The sequence below is a fragment of the Anolis sagrei genome, chromosome 6, assembly GCF_037176765.1.
Source record: "Anolis sagrei isolate rAnoSag1 chromosome 6, rAnoSag1.mat, whole genome shotgun sequence".
Lineage (NCBI taxonomy): Eukaryota > Metazoa > Chordata > Lepidosauria > Squamata > Dactyloidae > Anolis > Anolis sagrei.
The window spans coordinates 28,650,098-28,672,199 of record NC_090026.1 but is presented as its reverse complement, the minus strand read 5'-3'; the positions used below and the strand labels follow the sequence as shown (position 1 = coordinate 28,672,199).

At 42.0% G+C, this 22,102-nt stretch overlaps 1 protein-coding gene and 1 long non-coding RNA gene across 3 annotated transcripts in view; one reads left to right on the top strand and one right to left on the bottom strand.

Moving 5' to 3' along the window:
• NTF4 (neurotrophin 4) overlaps positions 1 to 1,175 on the bottom strand; it is a 33,304-nt gene extending 32,129 nt beyond the window's left edge. For both annotated transcript variants that reach the window (XM_067469982.1, XM_060780737.2), the window contains exon 1: positions 454 to 1,175. The gene's annotated coding sequence lies outside the window, so the exon portion shown is untranslated. The remainder of the gene's footprint in view (positions 1 to 453) is intronic.
• On the top strand, positions 713 to 15,121 carry LOC137097360 (uncharacterized). The gene is made up of 3 exons (XR_010910155.1): positions 713 to 801; positions 9,625 to 9,713; positions 15,002 to 15,121. It is a non-coding gene; the product is annotated as an uncharacterized lncRNA (long non-coding RNA).
• Positions 15,122 to 22,102: the final 6,981 nt, after the last annotated feature.

Below are 22,102 nucleotides of genomic sequence, written 5' to 3'. Positions count from 1 at the left end.
ACCACCCCCAGCTCCCTCAGGGTCAGTCCAGTCACTTCAAGGATGCCATCCATCCATCTTGCCCTTGGTCGGCCCCTCTTCCTTTTGCCTTCCACTTTCCCCAGCATAATTGTCTTCTCTAGGCTTTCCTGTCTCCTCATGATGTGACGAAAGTACTTCAATATATATATATATATATATCTCAGTGATTGGTTTGGGGGGGGGGGGGGGTGCCAAAATACTGTTTGCTTACCGTTGAAAATTACCTAGGTCTGCCTCTGACTATACATCCCAGAAACTACAACTCGCATATGTCAAGGTCTATTTTCCCCCAAGAGCGCCCCTGGGCAAAATCAACTATACTGCGAATGCTTACTTTGTGTAATGGGTTGAGCCGCCCCTGAAACTGCAGCAATCTTACAGTGCAGATGCTTGCTCTTGCCTCCCTCCCACCTCCAGCCATTGGTTTCCTACCTTGAGGGCACTTCTCTGCCCCTGAAGGTGAGGAGAAGAAGCCTTCCTCCTCCTCCTCCTCCTCCTCTTCTTCTTCTCTCTGCTGGTTCAGTTCCCCTCCGCGCACAAAAGGGGGCTCCCTCGCCTAGGGCTCCCTCTCTCTTCTCCGCGCTGCCATTCCAGAGCGCGCAAAAGGCTCTTGTTGTGCTTCTCCGTTGTCCTTATTGTTGTTGTTGTTGTTATTGTTGTGAGTGTAACATATCCGAGTGGAAAGGCTGTCCCTGGAGTCCCCGCTGCCCGAAGGATAAGCGGTGGGCGGGTAGCTGAAGAAAGAGAGGAAAGGGAGAAGACCCAGGACCGGAGGAACAGGTTTGGAGGTGGCAGGAGCGAGGAAGGAAGGAAAGGAGGAGGAAGAGGTGGAAGGTGGACGGAAGTGGAGGAGAGAAAGAGAGAGAGAGAGAGAGAAAGCACCAGCCCGGTGCTCTTGCTTCCTCCTCCTTGCCCGATCTTGCCTGCCTGGGGGGAGAGGAGGCTTTCCTAGCGGTGGAGGCGCTCCGGAAAGGTCCCGCCGAAGCCCATACCTGACGCCAAGCCTCCCAGCCCACGCCCCACGCCTCCCCGCCCCACCTCTCCTCCCCTTTGCTGCAAGGAAGCAGCCCAGGCACCTTCCGAAAGGGATAGCCTAGGTGGAAGCAAACTTTGGCCCTCCAGGGGTTTGGGACTTCAACTCCCACCATTCCTAACAGGCTGTTAGGAATGGTGGGAGTTGAAGTCCCAAACCCCTGGAGGGCCAAAGTTTGCCCATGCCCCGCCCCACTGCTTAGTCCCATTGGAGAGAGTTCTGGCTGGAAGTGGGAGGGGACCTTAGTCCAACCAATCAATCAAAGGTCCAAGGTTTCCTCAACGTCTCTATAGGTTTTTCCTTGCTGCTCATCTCCATTTCTCAGCCAATAAGATGGCATTGTCCGTAGACACCTCCAAGGTCATGTTGTCGCACAGGGCCGTAGCCAGAAAATTTTTTTCGGGGGGTTCACAATTTGGAGGGGGGGGGGGTGAAAATTTCGGGGGGGGGGGTTGAAAATTTTGGGGAAGTTTGAAAATTTCGGGGGGGGGGGGGAGTTGAAACCTGCCTCCTAGCTCACACTGAAGCAAAGAGCACAACAGGGGGCAGAGCAATCTTCAATAGCCTGCAGCTCCGCCCCTGTCAACCACCTCCACCAAGTCTGGCCTCCTTAATGAGAGCATTCAACACACACACCCCCAACTTGGTTGCTTCGCTACATCGGCTATTGCTGCAAGTAATGACAGTGTGAATAAATTGTCAATATTTGCTTGAGATAGTGTTTACAGTTCTGGAGGGACTCTTAATTTTTTGCATCTCATAGACTTAGCAGCATGGGGATTGGGTAAACCAGTTAAAATTCATGAGTAAACCAGGTTATTTTTTTTAAAAAATCTGAAACATTTCGGGGGGGGGGGGTTGAACCCCTAAAATCACCCCCTCGCTACAGGCCTGTTGTCGCATGACTGCATGGAGCGCCGTTACCTTTCCACCAGAGCTCTACCTATTAGGCCTGGGTAACCACGGAAAAATGTGGTTCTAAACTCGTTTTTAGGGTGCCCTTGCGTTTCGTTTTTTTTAATAATTCCGAATTTTTCCTTTTAAAAATTTCGAAATATACGAAATTTCGTATAATTACGAATCGATTCGTTAATGGCGGACGCGATTGCGCAATATGCTAAAAAAACCTCCAATTGGGACAGGGGGAACTTCTGAAGCTTCCCTCTCCCTCTGCTGTTGACTGTTGGTGTGATAAAACAAACAACAACTATAAAACTTGCACCAGACATGCGAAAATAATTATGAAATAATTATGAAATAATTACAAAATAATTACGAAATAAATTGAAAAAATGGTTTCGAATCTAATTTACTCCTCACACTATTCCTGCATGGTTCAATATTGGATCGTAAGCTAATTTAAATACGAATTAATAACGAATTACGAAATTAACGAACGAAACCGCCCAGGCCTACTACCTATTTATCTACTCACATTTGCATGTTTTCAAACTGCTAGGTTGGCAGAAGCTGGGGCTGACAGTGGAAGCTCATGCCGCTTCCCGGATTCAAACATGCAACCTTTCAGTCAACAAGCTCAGCAGCTCAGCACTTTAACCCACTCTGCCAACAGTGGTCTCTATACATAGAAAGAAAAACTTTTGTAAAACTTTGTAATGAATTTTGTGGTAATAGTATGATAGCTGGGTCTGGAAGCTCCGAGCCTTATGGAGATGTGTCCAATACAACAGCCAGCAGAGTGATCTTGTCTACTGTGGACTCACCTTGTTGTGTTACAAATAATAGTAGTAGTAGTAGTAGTAGTAGTAGTACCAGGAGCAAGCCATCAGAACAAATGCAATAAAAGCCAGGATTGAAAAATCAGCTGATGACCCAAAATGAGGACTGTGCAAGGAAGCTGATGAAACCATTGATCATCTCCTCAGCTACTGCAAGAAAATCGCACAGACTACAAACAGAGGCACAACTCTGTGGCCCAAATGATTCATTGGAACTTCTGTCACAAATACCAGCTGCCAGTAGTAATGAACTGTTGGGATCAAACGTAGTGGGGAAATAACATGCAAAAATGATGAGATGATAGTGAATGGCTTTTGTAGTAATTGTTTATTAACTGTGTAATGTGTAGGCTGTTAATTGTTTTTATACTGGCATTGAATTCTTGCTGTTCTTCTTTGTTGTAAACTGCTGTGAGTCGCCTTCGGACTGAGAACAGCGGTATATAAGTAAGGTAAATAAATAAATAAATAAATAAAAATACTGTGGGACTTTCGGATCCAGACAGACAAAGTTTTAGAACACAATATGCCAGACATCATGATTGTGGAAAAGAAAAAAGTTTGGATTGTTGATGTCATCATACCAGGTGACAGTCAAATTGACGGAAAACAACAGGAAAAATTCAGCTGTTCTCAGGACCTCAAAATCGAACTGCAAAGGCTCTGGCATAAACTAGTACATGTGGTCCCAGTGGTCATTGGGACACTGGGTGCCTCACCAAAGATATCAGCCGGCATTTAGAAGCAATAAACATTGACAAAATCACGATCTGTCAACTGCAAAAGGCCACCTTACTTGGATCTGAGCGCATAATTCGAAAATACATCACACAGTCCTAGATGCTTGGGAAGTGTTTGACTTGTGATTTTGTGATACGAAATCCAGTATATATATCTTGTTTGCTGTGACATCCTGTGTTTTTGTGTCAGTAAAATAATAATAATAATAATAATAATAATAATAATGCAATCAGCCTGAAGCCTATAAATATCTAGGCATACTACAGTTGGACAATATCAAGCATGGGCAAGTGAAAAATGTGGTCAGCAAAGAATATATCCAAAGAGTCAGAAAGGTTTTGAAGAGCAAATGGCGGAAATACGATCAAGGCTATCAACACCTTGGCCATCCCTGTCATCAGATACACTGCTGAAATTTTGAACTGGACACAAGCAGAGCTGGATGATATGGACAGAAAAACAAGAAAACTGATGACAATCTACTACTCATTATACCCATGCAATGATGTCAACAGACTTTAGCTGCCCAGAAAATCAGAAGGCGGAGGGCTTCTGCAAGCGAAACAAATTGTAGAAGAAGAGAAACATGCATTGGCAGATTATGTGAAAGGCAGTCAAGAACCAACATTGAGGGAAGTCAATAGTAGAAAACTGCTTCAAGTGCAAAAAACAAAGAGGAAATACCATAAAAATACAATGTAGAAGAGAAAACTGGCAAAAGAAGGCTCTCCATGGACAGTTCCTGGGAAAAATTGAGAGCAAAATTGACAAGGAAAAAATATGGATGTGGCTCACAAATGGAACTTTGAAAAAGGAGACAGAGGCTTGATTCTGGCAGCCCAAGAACAAGTCATTAAAACAAATGCCATCAAAGCCAGAATTGAAAAGTCAACGCCAAATCCCAAGTGTAGACTCTGGAAGAAAGCAGATGAAACAATAGATCACATCCTCAGCTGCTGCAAGAAGATCGCACACAGACTACAAGCAGAGGCATAACACCTTTGCTCAGATGATTCATTGGAACTTTTGCAACAAATGCCATCTGCCTGTGACAAAAAACTGGTGGGATCACAGCCTGAAAAAGATGCAGAAAAGGTGCACTTTTGGCTCAGCTTCCCAGTAACATTGTTCTTTTTTGCAGTGGGGGAGGGGGGGATTATTGTAATAGTTTGCAAGCTAATATGTTAAAGAACCTTATCAACCCCATCTAGATACGATTTCACTTGTTGGAGACCTGATTGCAGCAATTTCTTCAGCAAATCCAGCCCCCAAACTATGCAAGGCAGTGAGGTATGAACAGATAACCTTTATTGTAATAGCTGCATTTCTGACACAGTCATAAATCATCCTTGACTGAGGTTGCTTTGCACTGTTTTCGCCTTGGGTGTTCTCATACATTCCATTTTGAGTGTTGTTTTTAACATTGAACACCGGGACTGTGGCGCAGCTGGCTGGGGGTCAACTGCATTAAGATCACTACTGACCGAAAGGTCATGAGTTCAAAGCCAGCCCGGGTTGGAGTGAGCTTCCGACCATTTGTGTAGCTTGCTGTCGACCTTTGCAGCCCGAAAGACAGTTGCGTCTGTCAAGTAGGAAATTTAGGTACCACTTATGCGGGGAGGCTAATTTAATTAATTTACCATGCCATACAATCTCTAACAAGCATGCAAAAGAATGAGGAAGTACTCCATCAGTGTCACAAATGGATGGTGAAGCGACAGCTCCCCTGGTGGCCAGAATACCCTCCATGAAGCTGGAATGCTAAATAGCCTCTGTTTGTCTGTCTATATATGTAGTGTGTCTATGGCATTGAATGTTTGCCATGTCTGTGTATATTGTAATCTGCCCTGAGTCCCCTGCGGGGTGAGAAGGGCAGAATATAAATACTGTAAATAAATAAGTAAAAAAAATTGAGCCTTGTTAAAAGAAGAAAGCAGGGTATAAGTAACTACAACAACAATTCCAGAAAATCTGCCTAAGGGCAAAGCAAGAGAAGAGTAGTTCAAGGAAAGTCCTACCAAGTTGGCATGTCATAGAAGCCAAGGTGAAAATAGAGGGGAGAGAATTTTCCATGGAGTACCAAATTCGTCGGGCCCCCTGGTGGCGCAGTGGGTTAAACAGCTGAGTCACTGAATTTGCTGACCAAAAGGTTGGCGGTTCGAATCTGGGGACTAGGGTGAGCTCCCACTGTTAGCACCAGCTTCTGCCAATCTAGCAGTTTAAAAACATGCAAATGTGAGTAGATCAATAGGCATCGCTTCTGCGGAAAGGTAACAGTGCTCCATGCAGTCATGCTGGCCACATGACCTTGGAGGTGTCTACGGACAATGCCATCTGTTTGGCCTAGAAATGGAGATGGGCACCACCCTCCAGAGTCAGACAGGATTAGACTTACCTTTACCAAATGTGTCACTTGTGAATATTGCCATCACACGGGACAGAAAACATAAGCTTGGTCGAAGCACACCATACCTGAAAGGCTAGCTGGTGCATTATGGCACAATGTTTTATGGTGTTCACTTCCCCTGTGGTGTGAAGTATGTTATCTTCACCTTGGTGGGCTGGGTGGGAAAGAGAGATTGCCAACAGACTGGCCTTGAAATATGAGTAGTACATTACTCTCTCACAGTCTTGTGGAACGCTAATACTGATAACTGTGTACATGGAAATGTTACAGGAAACCACCCGAGATTGTGACATGTGTACATTACAGCCCCTTGACCCCACTGAACAAATTCCTCCCCTTTACTTGGCACATCTGGGGAAGGGAAGGCCTTCTTATTAAGCAGACAGAGAGGCGTCCCAAGTCAGCTATCTTCAAGCCTTTAGGAAGGGCAGAGACATTGCTCATTATTTATTGTGCTTACACTTTGCCCTCCAAGTAGTGGCACTTGTGATTTTGTTTTTTGGCCTCAGATGCCAGAAAAACCTAGGTACTGGGTTGCTGTGAGTTTTCCGGGTTGCATGGTCATATTCCAGAAGCATTCTCTCCTGATGTTTCACCCACATCTATGGCAGGCATCTTTAGAGGCTGTGAAGTCTGTTGGAAACTAAGCAAGGTTTATATATCTGTGGAATGCCCAGGGTGGGAGAAAGAACTTGTGTCTGGGTTGTTGTAAGTTTTTTCGGGCTATATGGCCATGGTCTAGAGGCATTCTCTCCTGACTCTTGTCTATTTGAGAAAGGTGTGAATGTTGCAATTGGCCACCTTGATTAGCATTTGATGGCCTTGCAACTTCAAAGCCTGGCTTGTTGCTGCCTGAGGGATCCTTTGTTGGGAGATGTTAGCTGGCCCAGATTTATTCTTGTGCAGAATTCCTCTGTGTTTTGAGTATTCTCTTTACTTACTGTCCTGATTTTAGAGTTTTTAAAATACTGGTTTCCAGATTTTGTTCATTTTCATGGCTTCCTCTTTTTTGTTGAAATTGTCCACATGCTTGTGGTTTTCAATGGCTTCTCTGTGTAATCTAACATGGTAGTTGTTGGAGTGGTCCAGAATTTCTGTGTTCTCAAATAATATGCTGTATCCAGGTTGGTTTATCAGGTGCTCTTTTACTATTTCAATGACATTCTGATGTCGCTTTGCCATCCGTGTCCCAGTTTTTATCAGTTGGAGGACGTGGTGGCATTTGCTCTTTGGCCGCTGAAAGATATGCAAGATACTTCCAAACCTAGTTATCCAAACAAAGTGCATTTAAGACTGAAGTTAACTGTCACCTTTTTATGCTGCCACAAAACACTTGTCTTCTGCTGAAAGAGGGTAACATGTCTACCCTCCCTACCTCCCCTTCCCTGAATTTGACACCTAAAGATATTTCTCAGCTTCTCTTATGCAAATATATAGCCCAACATGGGCTTCCATGCACAATTTGATTTGAACTTGGCTCTTCTTGCTTCTTGTAAAAACATTCAAGTTGATTGTAGTGCCCTGTGAAAGGATGCTTTCACAGAATTAATCTGGATGGATATTGGCCAGGCTTCAAAATAAATAATGCAGCAAAATGTTTTTTTTCTTCAAGTGTCTTACAAACTGTTAGTGGAGTCGCATGCCATTCTTTTTGCATTATCTCTCCACTTTGTCACAGTTGCTGCAGTTTTAACCCATGCACTATCCTGTTCACAATTTTGGATGGTTCCAGACAATCTCTAGGTATTCATCACCTTAAAAACATCTCATGTAATTAATTGGGTGCAAATGAATTTTGCATTTCAAACAGTGTTTTTATTTTATTTTATGTTTATTGTGGTTGTTTTTATAACTTTTATGTGATATTGTTTGTATACTCCTGTACTGTTTATGTTATATGCTACACTTGTAGTGCCTTCTGTTGTAGCAAGCAAGGAATCAATGTGTGTGTGTGTGTGTGTGTCAACTGTAAAATAAGATGCATGAAGCCGATTGGTTGGGCAATTCCCGGGGAGATGTCTGAGCCTGGGACTTTTGGATGCTGTTACATTTTTGTTCAGGCTTGAGCTATGTAGCTACAGAGAGAGACAGTTTGAAGAGAGAAGCAGAGAGAGACAGAGTTTGGGGTGTACTCTTGCTTCATGAGCTGCTGAAGGAGTTTATCCATATGGACAAAGAAAGACCATTTTAAACCTCTCATAAAAGGACTTTATGTGACTTGATGCAACTGATCACATTGTACATCTGTTTTGAACTACGAAGAGCAAACTACTTGTTCTTTATTGTTCACCTGCGTGGCATATTTTCTTTCTCTGGCAAGGCAGTGTGTGGTTGATCAAACATGAACTACACGTGATTTATTTTCCATTATGTCACATCTTGTAATCCACCCCGAATCCCTTTTTGGAGATGGTGGCTGGATCTAAATAAAGTTTATTATTATTATTATTATTATTATTATTATTATTAATTCATTAAAAGTTGCACACACACAATAATGGAAAAGGCATTTGAAAGACCAACCTTCCGACTGAATGTAACACTACCCAGATAAAAGAAAATAAAACATTTTATTATCCTTGTTAGTACTATTGGCATATTCATATTCAATTTGCCACATCTACAGCTGTTAATTATTTATAAAATAATTTCTGAGTCATTTCCAAGGATCCTCAAAGCATTGTAAAATGTAAAACTTCAAAACAGTTTACAAACTATGAAACATCACATGTTGTAAAATTAGAAGCAGGAAAAAAAAGACTTAAAACCGGGAAGGGGGGGGGGGTAAGATATATTTCAAATAAAACCAAACTTCACTTGGCTTGTCTTTAACGAAACTAAAATAAGTTAGTGGAAAGAGTGGGAAGCAGCTGTGATTTAAATTGCAATCTCAAAGCATGAAATAGGAATGAGATGCTAGAACAGAGATAGCACTTTTGATGCTGAAGGGAGAGGCACATTTTTAGTGCTCTCCAATGTAAAATCAGCATGTAGAGCAGGAATGGGAATAATGCAGCCTTCAGATATGGTTGGAAAATGTGAACCATCATAGGCAACAGTGAGGAATGTTAGGAGCTATAGTCCAACCACAGTTTGAAGATAGTATGACTCCGATTCTGCTTTAGATCTATAGAGTGGGAAAACCAGTGGTCTTCAAAATGTGTTCTCTTTCCCATTCCCATGATTATATACTTAGTGAGCCATGACAATTAAAGTGGTGTCAAACTGTATTAATTCTACAGTGTCTACTTGTCCAGTTCTTCAGATCCATAGAACCAAGTGTTTACAAACAGACCTTTATAGGCAGATTGTGTGTGTGAATAGACATAAAAATACAAAACTTAGGAATATAGTCATGGGGTATTAATGATGGTCATGGGGGGGGGGGGGGGGACAAAGACAGGAGGCAAGATATTGCCGAATGGCAAGAGGAACAGACTGTATTGGTGGAGGGAGTTACTGAAATGTAGCGTGATGTTTCGGAACCAGAAAGAAGATCTGACAAACTGGCCAAGGAGGCCCTTATGAATCTAGGTCAGTGGTTCTCAACCTGTGGGTTGCGACCCCTTTGGGGGCTGAATGACCTTTTCACAGGAGTCGCCTAAGACCATTGGAAAACAGATATTTCTGATGGTCCTAGGAAATGAAACACTAACTTTTCCCCACCCCTTTGCTTCCAACAGGCCTCTTCTTCTTCTCTGGAAGGAAGTGATGATGTCACTCAAACCCATCAGCCATTTTAGAAGGAAGAGACGGGAGCAATGGAGATGAGGTTTGCTTAGGAGCCAAGAGGGAAGAGGATGGAGGAGGAGGAGGAGGAGAGGGGTGAGGGGGTGAGAAGGGAGAAGGTGAAGGAGGGGGGCCTGGGAGAGGGCAGGGCTTAGAGAGGTGTGGAGAAAGAGAGGTAACAATGAAAACGCATCCTGCATATCAGATATTTACATTACTATTCATAATAGTAACAGTTATAAAGTAGCAATGAAAATAATGTTATGGTTGGGGATCACCGCAACATGAGGAACTGTATGAAAGAGTCATGGCATTAGGAAGATTCAGAACCACTGATCTTGGTGTTAACTAGTGTTGTATGTGTAGTGTGCAAAGAAACTACTGTCTTTGTTCAACCCGCTCACAATGGACCAGAGTTTGTGAATATGTTCCAATTCTCAATTTAAATTTTTAATCTTCTTTTGTAGGTTTTTTTTTTTTGTGTGTTCAAGGACAGCTTGAACACTGAAGTCAGTTCTGAAGTCTGGGGTGGTGATACCATCAGTGGACACAGGTCTCTATTAAGACTTCAGATCACTGCTCAAGCTTAATATGGGAACTTTGAATAACACTGCCCTATGTTTTAACACAACCGACCACAACCTGGTGCCCTCCCACCATTCCCATCCAACTTGGTCAAAGCTGCCCTAATTCATTAGTGATCCTTCTTGTTCCAGCATGGCCACAATCAGAAGCAGGCCTGCAGGGGCAAGAACATTCAAAGGTCTGCTTTTGCTTAGAGAAAAAAGAACATTGTCTAGTTAGTCCTTTTATTTATACAGATGTAAAAGACAGCCCAAATTCTCCTTGTTTCCTGTCTGCCTTCACCATCCCACAAGTCTCCTGCCCAATGAACGCAAAAGCATGTTTCTGTGACTAACTATACCTTCTGTTTGTTTGATTTTTTTAAAAGACTTGAGACACTTATTTGCTGACGGTGAATGGTTTTAAGCAAACAAATGGTTACTAATCAGCAAGCACTTGTTTGCACACAGAGACTTTTAATTTGTTAACATTATTTAGTGATTAGTATTAATGTAAATGCAATATGTGTGTGTATAGTTGTGTTTTTTTTCACACCGGCTCTAGTTTGGCAATCTTACTTTAGTTCAGTATGTTAAAATATGACCGAGCCTGTTAATCTTTTCTTCCTCAAGTCACAATTAACATAAAAAGTCTCTAATTAGCCATAGTTTTCTGCTTCATACAAATCAAGAAGCTGGTTTCTCGCTTCACAAGCCAGTCTAGTCAACCGACTTCAAACTGGTCTAATATTTTGGTTTATTGCAAAGCTGCTGACAAGTTTCTGATGAAATGGAAGTCTATAGCTAGAGATTTTTTGGCTTAACATCTTTGTGATACCTTTCTTTACATCCTACACAGGCTCGTAGCCAGGATTTTGATTTGGAGGGGGGGGGGGGCTGAGTTTGATTGCGGGGGGCTGATCTACCCGAGCAAACCTTTTGCATTGTTATCCCAATACCCCCATGCATATGGGATATATTGTACTTGGAGGCAGGAAACTAGCTTAGGGCATGCAGGACAATCCATATATTATGTTCTCTTAGCCCTCCCATCACTATCTGTTCCTCTGCATCTTTGAACTGAAATGACCTCGTTCTCCCCAATGATAGGGCCAATCTTAGGAGTTGACTCTAATTATTGGGTCCTAAAAATAAAAGACATGGGAAAACCATTCATTTCTGAGCTTCCATAACAAAAGGACTACAAGTGTCCTGGTCTAACTAGACAGAGAAGTTTCTGTGACGGCATGAGTGGCACCACCTATATGTAGAACTGTAAGTTGCAGGATTTGAACTGTTGTATCGTGCCTGATTTTGCCTTTTTACTCTGTAAATGTATAGTTGGGTTGATTGGTTATTTATAGCTGTCAATCAATGTTGTTTGCACCAGTTGAATTGCTCCTCCTGCTCAATTGTTTGACCCCACCTCTTCCTAGAGAGCAGGGCAGTGTTTTCTTTTCCATTCCACCATCAAACTTTCTATCAGATGGATGTGAGATTTGGCTCTGAAGCCCTTGATTAAGTTACCTCTCAGCACCAATTCTGGGGTTCTTACCCTTGAGACTTATGCTTCATGTTGAGATCAACCTGGACGACATTGAGAAGTCTCAAGTGCCTTCAAACTAGTTCTTTGGCACCAGAGGAAGGCTTTGTGCCTTCAAAATATAGGCCATTGGAATTGGGATTGTGATTATTCCGATATTCACAGCCATTGAGAAAGAGGGACCTGGAAAAGCTTCTCAGCTGCAAAATTCCTTGGACCCAAGAGAAACAGAGACTGTAATGTATATTTTCCTTTACCCCTTTGAAACTTCCAGCTTATTGCCTTAAAGGGATAACTCTTTGTTAACAATAAAACCTATTTTGAGTTATCTACAGTGTTTTGGTCTTTGGGAGTTCCAGTTTTCCTATAGGAGGGCAAGAAGCAATCCCCTGGGGAGAGATATCACGTCCATGCCTCTTTCACTAAGAGTTATAGCCACCAGGCATGATAGCACAGTTTCCGTTAGAACACAGCTGATTTTGCATTTTTCTGTTTGTATCAGGATCCATTTTTTCCTTCACCTTTTTGGAAAGCAGAGGCATTGCCTCCCTCCCTCTCCCCCTCCCTATAACAGTATCCCTTTCCTAGGTTGAATCCTGGCACCTCTGGTGCGTCTTTATTATTATTATTATTTCCTGACAACAAAGCCAGCTGCCTCTTTTCAGCACCTTACATCAAACGGTGGGCCGCGACAGTGCAAATCCCAGACCTGTCTCCCCTTGGCTTTTGTTAGCATGAATAGGCGGCCTTGTCTGCCTCAAAGAGGGACAGAGACATAAGCAATTAACAAAGATGGCCTTCTCCAGTTTCCCCAGGAAAAAATATTGACGAGAGAAAGAGACATATTCCTCGCCTCCTTGCGTTTCTCTCAGAATGGTCTCATTCCAGGTGGAAACAAAACCGACAAGAAAAAAGGGTAAAAGCCTTCAAAGGGGATGGGGTGGGTGGGGGCACATGGGATGCTTTGCTTTGAAGCAGCTGTATAGGTACAAAAAAACTTGGACCATTCCACACAAAGAAGTTTGTGAAAAGAACTCTGTAACAGCCAAGGACAAGACAGGGCCATGTTTCAATGGGCAGATTCACAGAGATGGAGGGAACTTATGGGCTTCAAGTTGAACCTTAGTCAAAAAGAACAAGGCTGTCCACCCACCTTCCTTCTTGGCCTTTGCTGTTTGAAACCAAAAGGACAAGAAGGCAGCCTTCACCACTATCACCATTCAAAATTCCATGTTTGGAGCCAATGGGATGGAAAACTGACCCTTCCATATTGGCAACAGACCAACATCTTTTACTACAACTGAGAACAGCAAACTAGTTAGTTGTTCAGGGTGAGCAGGCCGAGCCACATGGCATCGTTGTTCTATTCCAGGATGCGCCTTCGTTTTGAGATTTGAAAATCAGGACACTTTTCTAATGTCCAGGCTTTCTTACAAGGTTTAAGCCAGTGGTTCTCAACCTAATGCTGTGACCCCTTAATACAGTTCCTCATGTTGTGCTGACTCCCAACCATAAAATTATATTCGTTGCTACTTCATAACTGTAATTTTGCTACTGTTATGAATTGTAATGTAAATATCTGATATGCTGGATGTATTTTCATTCGCTGGACCAAATTTGGCACAAGTCCCCCAAAAGTCTAGATTTGAATACTGATGGGGTTGCAGGATTGACTTTGTCATTTCAGAGTTGTCGTTGCTGGGATTTATAGTTCACCCACAATCAAAGAACTTTACCAACGATAGAATTGAAGTAATCTTGGCACACAGAACTCCAATGACCAACAGAAAATACTGGCAGGGTTTGGTGGGTACAGATCTTGAGTTTGGGAGTTGTAGTTCACCTACATCCAGAGAGCACTGTGAACTCAAACAATGATGGATCCAGACCAAACTTGGAACAGATACTCAGTAGGCCCAAATGTGAACACTGGTGGAGTTTAGGGAAAATAGACCTTGATATTTGAGAATTGTAGTTGCTGGGATTTATAGTTCACCTACAATCAAAGAGCATTCTAAACCCCACCAATGATTGAATTGGGCCCAACTTCCCACACAGAACCCCCATGACCAACAGAAAATACTGTGTTTTCTGATGGTCTTTGGTGACCCCTCTAACACCCCCTTGCAACCCCTCTAGGGGTCCCGACCCCCAGCTTGAGAAACGCCGGTCTAAGCAAACAAGTAGTAGTGCTGGTGATGCCACTGTCCTTTTGGAGGCAGGTTAGACAAAGTGAGGCTCTATTCCAGGCAGTTTTGCCCATTAGGAATTGCTTTGTAATTTATGGATCACAGAAGCACAGGAACTGCATGCCAACCAAAAACTTGATTGTCCTAGCGGAACTAGCTAACACCATCCCAGATTTAATGAAGGGATCCCAGCCTAGAGATTAGATTTAGGAATTGTCACTTTTCATATGATATGATGAATAGTATGCTCATTCTTTAATGTCAAATGAAAGTCAAACTTTTTATTTGGTGCCATTTGTCCATGGATTTGTCTTTCTGCCCAGAGACCCAGAAAGAGACAGCTATTCTCTATGATAGCACCCTAAATGTGGCAACCCTAAGAAATGTCTTTGCAAGGGAGGTTATGAGACAGTTTTGGCCACTGCCATGACTAACATTGCCTCATTGCCATTCCTGTGCAATAAGTTTCAAGCCAGGGCCAGCCCGACATCTGTCAGCCCATGAGGCGGAAAATCCAAACAGAGCTCCCTCCCTGGGGCATGAAAAGGGGGGACCATTCTACTAGGAAATTACATCCATATAGTATAATGCGATATGTTATCACATATGAGAAAGTGGCTGGTATGGAACTCGGTGGGGCTTATTTATGATTAATATGTTTCATGGAGGTTGAAGGCTTTCGCCTAGAGTAAAGTAAAACCGCATGAGAAAAATTGGGGCCAAAGCCACTGATGGGTTAATCCAGAATGAAAGGTAGGTAGACAGCTTTTACAGATTGCATTTTAAGATCTCTTCTCACTTCACCTCACACTCTCGGTTTTCTCTCTCTCTTTCTGCCATTCTATCTCTCCACTACTCTTTTTCCTGTCCCTCCCTTTTGATTCCTTTCTCATTTTCTCTCTGGCAAGAACGTATACCTAGATAATGCAGGTGGAAAAGAGATGGGTATTATTATCATCATTATTATTACTATTATTATTATTCAAAGTAATTTATTCTATTACTGATTGCAGCTTTTTTTCCAATGTACAACCAGTTGGGTTGCTGCGAGTTTTCCAGGCTGTTTGGCCATGTTCCAGAAGCACTCTCTCCTGACGTTTCACCCACATCTATGGCACGCATCCTCAGAAGTTGTGAGATATGTTGGAAACTAGGCAAGTGGTGTTTATATATCTGTGGAATGCCCAGGGTGAGAGAAAGAACTCTTGTCTGTTTGAGGCAGGTGTGGAAGTTGCGGTTGGCCACCTTGATTAGCATTGAATGGCCTTACAGCTTTAATGCCTGGCTGCTTCCTGCCTGCGGGGAATCCTTTGGTAAGATGTGTTAGATGGTCCTGATTGTTTCATATCGGGATTTCCCCTGTTTTTTTAGTGTTGCTCTTTATTTACTGTCCTTATTTTAGATTTTTTTTTAAAGACCGGTAGTCAGATTTTGTTTGTTTTCATGGTTTCCTCCTTTCTGTTGAAATTGTCCACATGCTTGTGGATTTTAATGGCTTCTCTGTGTAGTCTGACATGGTAGTTGTTAGGGTCCAGCATTTCTGCGTTCTCAAATAATATGCTGTCCAGATTGGTTACTAATGAAAACAAGCAATTTAATAATATTGTTTCATTAACAGTTCCTTTTTCCATTGCGTTTCCCGTTTTAAGGGCCAAAAACCCCATTGATTGATAAGAGAATGATGTAAAACATTAAATACCCTAATGCATGTGCTTATAAATGTGTCCTTTAAAAGTAACCTTTGAAAATCATTAAAAATAGATCATTTTGAACGGTGGCTTTGTTGCATTTTCATTATCATCTCCACCATTATTAGGGAACAAGTGATGGTGTCATCTGATGCTTTCAAGTTCTGTGTATGAGAAAAAAATGAAATAGAGAAGCAAAATTTGTTGCGTTCCTTCAAGCCAATTCTAAATGATGGTGATCCTAGTGTGAACCTATCACAAGGTTTCCTTGCCAGGATTTGGTCAGAATGGGGTTGACTTTGTGATCCTCTGAGGCTGAGAGAGTGTGACTCGCCCAAGGTCACTCAGCTGGTTTCCATGACTGAGTGGAGATTCAAACTCTGGTCTCCAGAGTCTCAATCCAAAACTCAGTCTAGTCTATCATGCTAGTGAAATTGAGGAGGAATTTAAAAGGGTCTGCCCCTGAAGGAGAGACCCTGCGAAACCACCAAAGAAGGCTTGCTACAATGGTGAGCAAAGAGAAGCCATAATTTAAAAGATTTTCCTAAGTTTCCAAAAGAAATCTCACCAAAGTTGAAGGTAGTGCCACCGAGATGATTTTGTTGCGATTCAGCTGAAAAGGATACAAAGCAAAGTATTTTGCCAAGCCAAGCATAACATGTACACAAATAAAAGCCTTTTTAAATACAGAAACAGAGTTGTCAGGTTTGAATTTCCTGCTCCCCGCCCTTCTGCCAGCTCGACGGTAATTGGCTGGCGCCCTACAGCTGGGAGGAAGCTTGGCCGCCTCCTGAGCACCTGGGCCAATTGCTGGGCTTCTGCCGCCTCGGCGTCCTGACGAATCAGGAGAGAGGGAGGCTGGACGAGAGGGAAACAATGGATTCTTGAGAGGATTATTGAAGATAGCCATCCTTTCCTATTGTCTTTGATTGGCTGTAATAAATGTTGATGTCTGGCAAGCCTGCCAGATCTGGATTTTCTGGGTGCTGAGATATAGAAACAATGAGGGAATTTTGGCTGAAGTTTCAGTGGAAGGAGATTTAAACGAGTAACAGATCAGGACAAAGGGTGGCTTTCCGGAGGCTTCCTTTGTCCTATTGAGACAAGCGACTGCCTCCCCTGGGGGGCCCAACTCCGAGGCCCAGGGGTCACGATTCATTGTTATTGTCCATGCAAGAAATGTCTTTTGATAAGGTTCTTTTTCAACTGAGTATTTCCTCCTTTCCAGGATCACAGAGGAGGCTTCTTATATTTTTATACATGTTTCAATAAAGGGGAATTGGGCAAAAAAGATCAGGAAAAGGTCAGATACACAGGGAGAGATATAGAAATATAGAAATCATGATATAGAAAACATACCCACTTATCCCTTCCACCAGGGTCTCATAGAAGTTCAAGAGAGTACAGAAGTGTAAAAGGCGGTGGTTTCTCAGTAAGACATGTGCTACCTTCTGCTATATATGAAACATAGGGCATAAAACCTTGATTAAATGTACGCACTATCTAACATGGGAAGGGTCCTTGTTGTTGTTAGTGTCTAGGCAAGTTGGCCAAGGCTTAACCCTTATTATCCAGTCTGGTGTCCTTGTCCTTAGCAAAACTATAAGTTACTATCTTTTATGGGGGGGGGGTCATGTTCGACTTCACTAGCAATATGAAGGAAAGAAAAAGGAGAAAAAGAGAAAGAACGAGAGAAATAGAGAGTATTCTTCAGACATATTTACTTGTCGTGAAGAGTACATATGTTGCTTTGGGGATTTGGAGAACATAGGATGCCCAGTTCTGTGCCCAATAAAAATGTGAACCATCTGTTCCGGGACATCTATTTTTAGTTGATTTGTTCCTATTGTGGTAGATGGGATTTCTTCACCTTAATTAACTGCTTGCCTAGAATGGGTGTCTTTGAGCAGTGTGCCCTGCAATTTAACATTCACTGACTCATCAACATGGTAACTCAACTTCATTGTGCTATTGTATGCCTCCAAGTCATTTCCAACATATGGTGACCAGAAGACAAATCTGTCGTTGGGTTTTCTTGGCAAGATTTGTTCAGAGGAGCTTTGCCATTGCCTTCCTTTGAAGCTGAGAGAATGAAACTTGCCCATGGGTTTCCATGGCCAAGAGGGGACTCAAACCCTGGTCTTCTGGAATTCTGGGTGAACATTCAAGCTGTTACACTAAACTAGCTCTCTAAATTCATTTACACCAGGAATGGCCAAACCTCAGCCCTCCAGGTGTTTTGGACTTCAACTCCCACAATTCCTAACAGCCTATTGGCTGTTAGGAATTGTGGGAGTTGAAGTCCAAAACACCTGGAGGGCCGAGGTTTGCCCATGCCTGATTTACATTATTATAATTTCCTTTGAAAGTATTTCCTAGTTGAATGGGGCAAAGATGTCAGGAGGTGGCAGTATTTGTTGACATATGTTCTACTTTGAAAATAACCACCAAGTGACATTTTGCCAAGCCCATGTTGTAACAAGCTATTTCTTTCCTTTTTTGCAGGACCTTGAAGTTTGTTGTTTCTACTTGAAAGGCAAGTTCTTTTCCTTTAGAAAAAGAAATGGATACAGTTGTTGGATTAGTTGAATTTGGACATTATGTAACGGCACAACACATCACAAGCAAGATGCCTAGAAAGGAGGCAAAATGATGTTTGAATGTGTGCTTGAATGGAAAAGCAACAAGAAATGGTAACAGAAGTATCAAGAAATCAAAATAAATGTGTAATATAAATCAATACATACTACTAGTCAGTATTTATAATAACTTCAGAGCTGGTTTGACCTCTCCGTTTCTAGCTTATGGTTCTACATTTCATATGCAAGAGTTTGAATATACCTCTATGTGTGTGTGTGTGTAGTGCCCCCTGGAGGCACAGCAGGTTAAACTGCTGAGCTGCTGAACTTGCTGACCGAAAGATTGGCGGTTCAAATCTGGAGATCGGGGTGAGCTGCTGTTAGTCCCAGCTTCTGCCAACCTAGCAGTTCCAAAACATGCAAATGTGAGTAGACCAATAGGTATCGCTTCTGTGGAAAGCTCCTGCTGTTAGGCCCAGCATCAGTCAATCTAGCAGTTTGAAAACATGCAAATGAGAGTAGATCAATAGGTACCGCTTCAGTTATGCTGGCCACATGACCTTGGATGTGTTGACAAACAATGCCGGCTCTTCGGCTTATATAGACATGTTGTACTGTTCAATTTCACAGTGATGTCAAACAATATTGTGTAAATTTTGGTACAGTCTCTTTAGAATAATATCAAAGTCGTATCTTCTTATGTTGAGTAGTTTATAGATCAGCTGTCCACTACATACAACAAAAATGCCACTTATACATAGAGTAAATAATAATGGAATTCAACAAGCAGTTATATAGACATGTTGTACTGTTCAATTTCACAGTGATGTCAAACACTATTATGTAAATTCTGGTACAGTCTCTTTAGAATAATATCAATGTCGTATCTTCTTATGTTGAGTAGCTTATAGATCAGCCGTCCATGACCGGTTTTGGCCTGTCTCAGGCCTTCTTCTGGTGGAAAGGTTATACACTTGAGAATTTGTTCTCCTCAGAAGATACAGATTTTTGGCTCAGTGGTATATGATACTCTGCTCTATGTTGAGTTCTGCCTGCGAGTATCATCCTCCAGAGTCAGACATGACTAGACTTAATGGGAATTGTAGCAAAGGTACATTCACACTTGCTTCAAACAGAAAAGAGTTCTTTCTCCCACCCTGAACATTCCATAGATATGGGATGTCTGGGTTGCTGTGAGTTTTCTGGGCTGTATGGCCATGTTCCAGAACATTCTCTCCCGATTTTTTGCCCACATCTATGGCAGGCATCCTCAGAGGTTAAGGGATCTGTTAGAAACCATGCAAGTGAGGTTTATATATATCTGTGGAATGTCCAGGGTGGGAGAAAGAACTCTTGTCTGCTTGATAAACCTCACTTGCCTAATTTCCAACAGACCTCACAAACTCTGAGGATGCCTGCCATAGATGTGGGCAAAATGTCACGAGAGAATGTTTCTGGAACATGGCTGTACAGCCCAGAAAAATCACTGCAACCCATTTGCTACTATTTACAAGTAGAATGGAAGCTGACTATTCACACTGTTGGCTGTATTGTGCTTTTTTGCTAAATTCCAAAGGCATAAAGAAGGCACAATTCCTCCAATTGTCTAGATTCTGGGCTCTAGAAATCCATTTCAGTACATTGGAAGAGGCCAAGGCTGCCAGAGGCAACAGTTTTAGAAGTGGCAGCACAAGGAAAGACAGCTCTGGAGTCTGATACAAGAGATGACTTTACAACTGATAAAAGATACACTGCAGCTGGTAATATTACAAACGTCCTGTTTTGTATTTGGACATACTGGCACAGTACAAGAGTCTCGTTTACATCAGTCTTTTGAAATTTAATGCCTCCCAACTGTGCTGAACTACAAACCTAGCATCTCCAGCCTGCATGGGAGCCAACACATCTGGAGGGCACCAGGTTGGGATGGTCTGGCATACATTGAATTAAATTCAACATTTCCTATAACGAGGCCATGGCTGGCACCCTCTATCTTCTAACAGGATATATCCACTTAGCAGATCACATCTCCACTTATTCCACTTAGAAAACACAGGGTTTTTATTGCTAGATCCCATATGCTTAACTGCTTTGCTCTGTTTCCTATGCATTAATCTCTCCATATCAAAATTTCAAAATGTCGTATTATTAGCATTATTGGTTGGAACCTATTGTAAAAACAAGTCTGGTAGAGAGTTGAGAAGTTACTTTTGGGCTACAATGTTGGAAATAGCAACCTTCTCAACCTTCACTGGTTTTTTTATGTGTATAGTTCAGATTACTTATATTGTATATGCGTGTTGGTATGCAATTTGACCTCAACTCTTTGTTGTGGGAGGGACTGCAAACTATGTGATCAGGTCTGGGCATGTTCAGGACTCAGACTCCATTTTAGAACAGTGTTTGTTTTGGACTTCAGTAGGAACTGTATGCTTACTGTAGAGACTCCATTGGACTTTCAGACTAGATAGAGACTCTATTAGACTCTCAGACTAGATAGAGACTCTCAGAACAGAGAGATGCTTTGGACTATTGATTATGAGAAAGATGCCTTGTGTTACCTACATTGAGAAACTACTTCTATTCCTATCTGTAAATGGATTCATATGCAAAGTACCTGTATGCTGAATACATGAAGTTTGTGAATAAACCAAGTATGTTACTTTTACAGAAGTCTGCTTATTTTTATCTCTTGAGAGCATAATTTAAAGGCAAATATATGTTAAGGGAGAGCAGATGGTTTTGGGCAACTAAAAAGAACACTTCTGAAACTTCTGTATACACACACACACACACACACACACACACGTGTGTGTGTGTTTGTACATACATGAACTTTGTCCCTAGCAGTTCAAAGTTGTGCCTAGGTACATCAGTCTAACAGCTGAGAGACCTAGGTGTCTTGCATGAATGCTGGTGAATGCCATTTTCCAAAAAAGGTTATGACAACAGGTCATTCTTTTTACCATGAGATTATGGCATCATTTTCAAAAGGTTGTGACTTCTAACAAGGCCATGCCTTTCCAAAAATCATAAACTCTCCAAAAGGTTCTGGAGATTTCCATTTTCCAAAAAGAACTCCCAGCATCCCTTTGCCAACATGGCCAATGATAAGTACCGGGTTCTAAAAATAACTTTCCCAACTGTTATGCCTGTAAATCGAGATGTACCAGTATATTTACAAGTGACCTATTCCAGATTAGCAAAGAATTCTAGTTCCTTTTTTAAAATAAAGAAATCTATTTATATCTGATTTTATTTATTTATATCCTGCCTTTCCTGAAAACATTACCAGCATCAATAACAATGCTGACCAAACAATTTGCTGTTTGAGGCAAAGCAGTAAATCATGTTCTCCTGCTCTTGGAAGCAAGGAACTATTTTGCCAGCAGAGAAAAAAAAAAGAAAAGGAAAAGGAAAAAAATCCCAGAAAAGAACTTGCTGCATTTCCTACTTCCTGGTAGTGAAAATCTAACAATAAATTTAATTGGATGGGAGGCCGCTAAGGAATATAGGGTGCTGTGGGCTATATTTCAGAAGAAGGAACAGGGAAAACCATCTTTGAGTATTTCTTGTCTAAGAAATTTAAAATAAATATTTAAGATCTTTTGCTGTGTTTTTAGCTATGAAACAGGTTCAAGCTTCTTAAATTTCATTTACAGTACTTTTTTTGGACTTCTGGTACCACTTCCGAATGACAGTGACTCTGAAATTCATCGGGCCACCATAGGTCAAACAGTGACTTGAAGTCACTTTCACATATACAAACAACCTCACCTGCCATTTAAGGCAACTTTTGATGCCATTTAGGCCAACCACTCCGTCTAATAGGAATCATAGAATGATAGAGTTGGAAGAGACCTCATCATG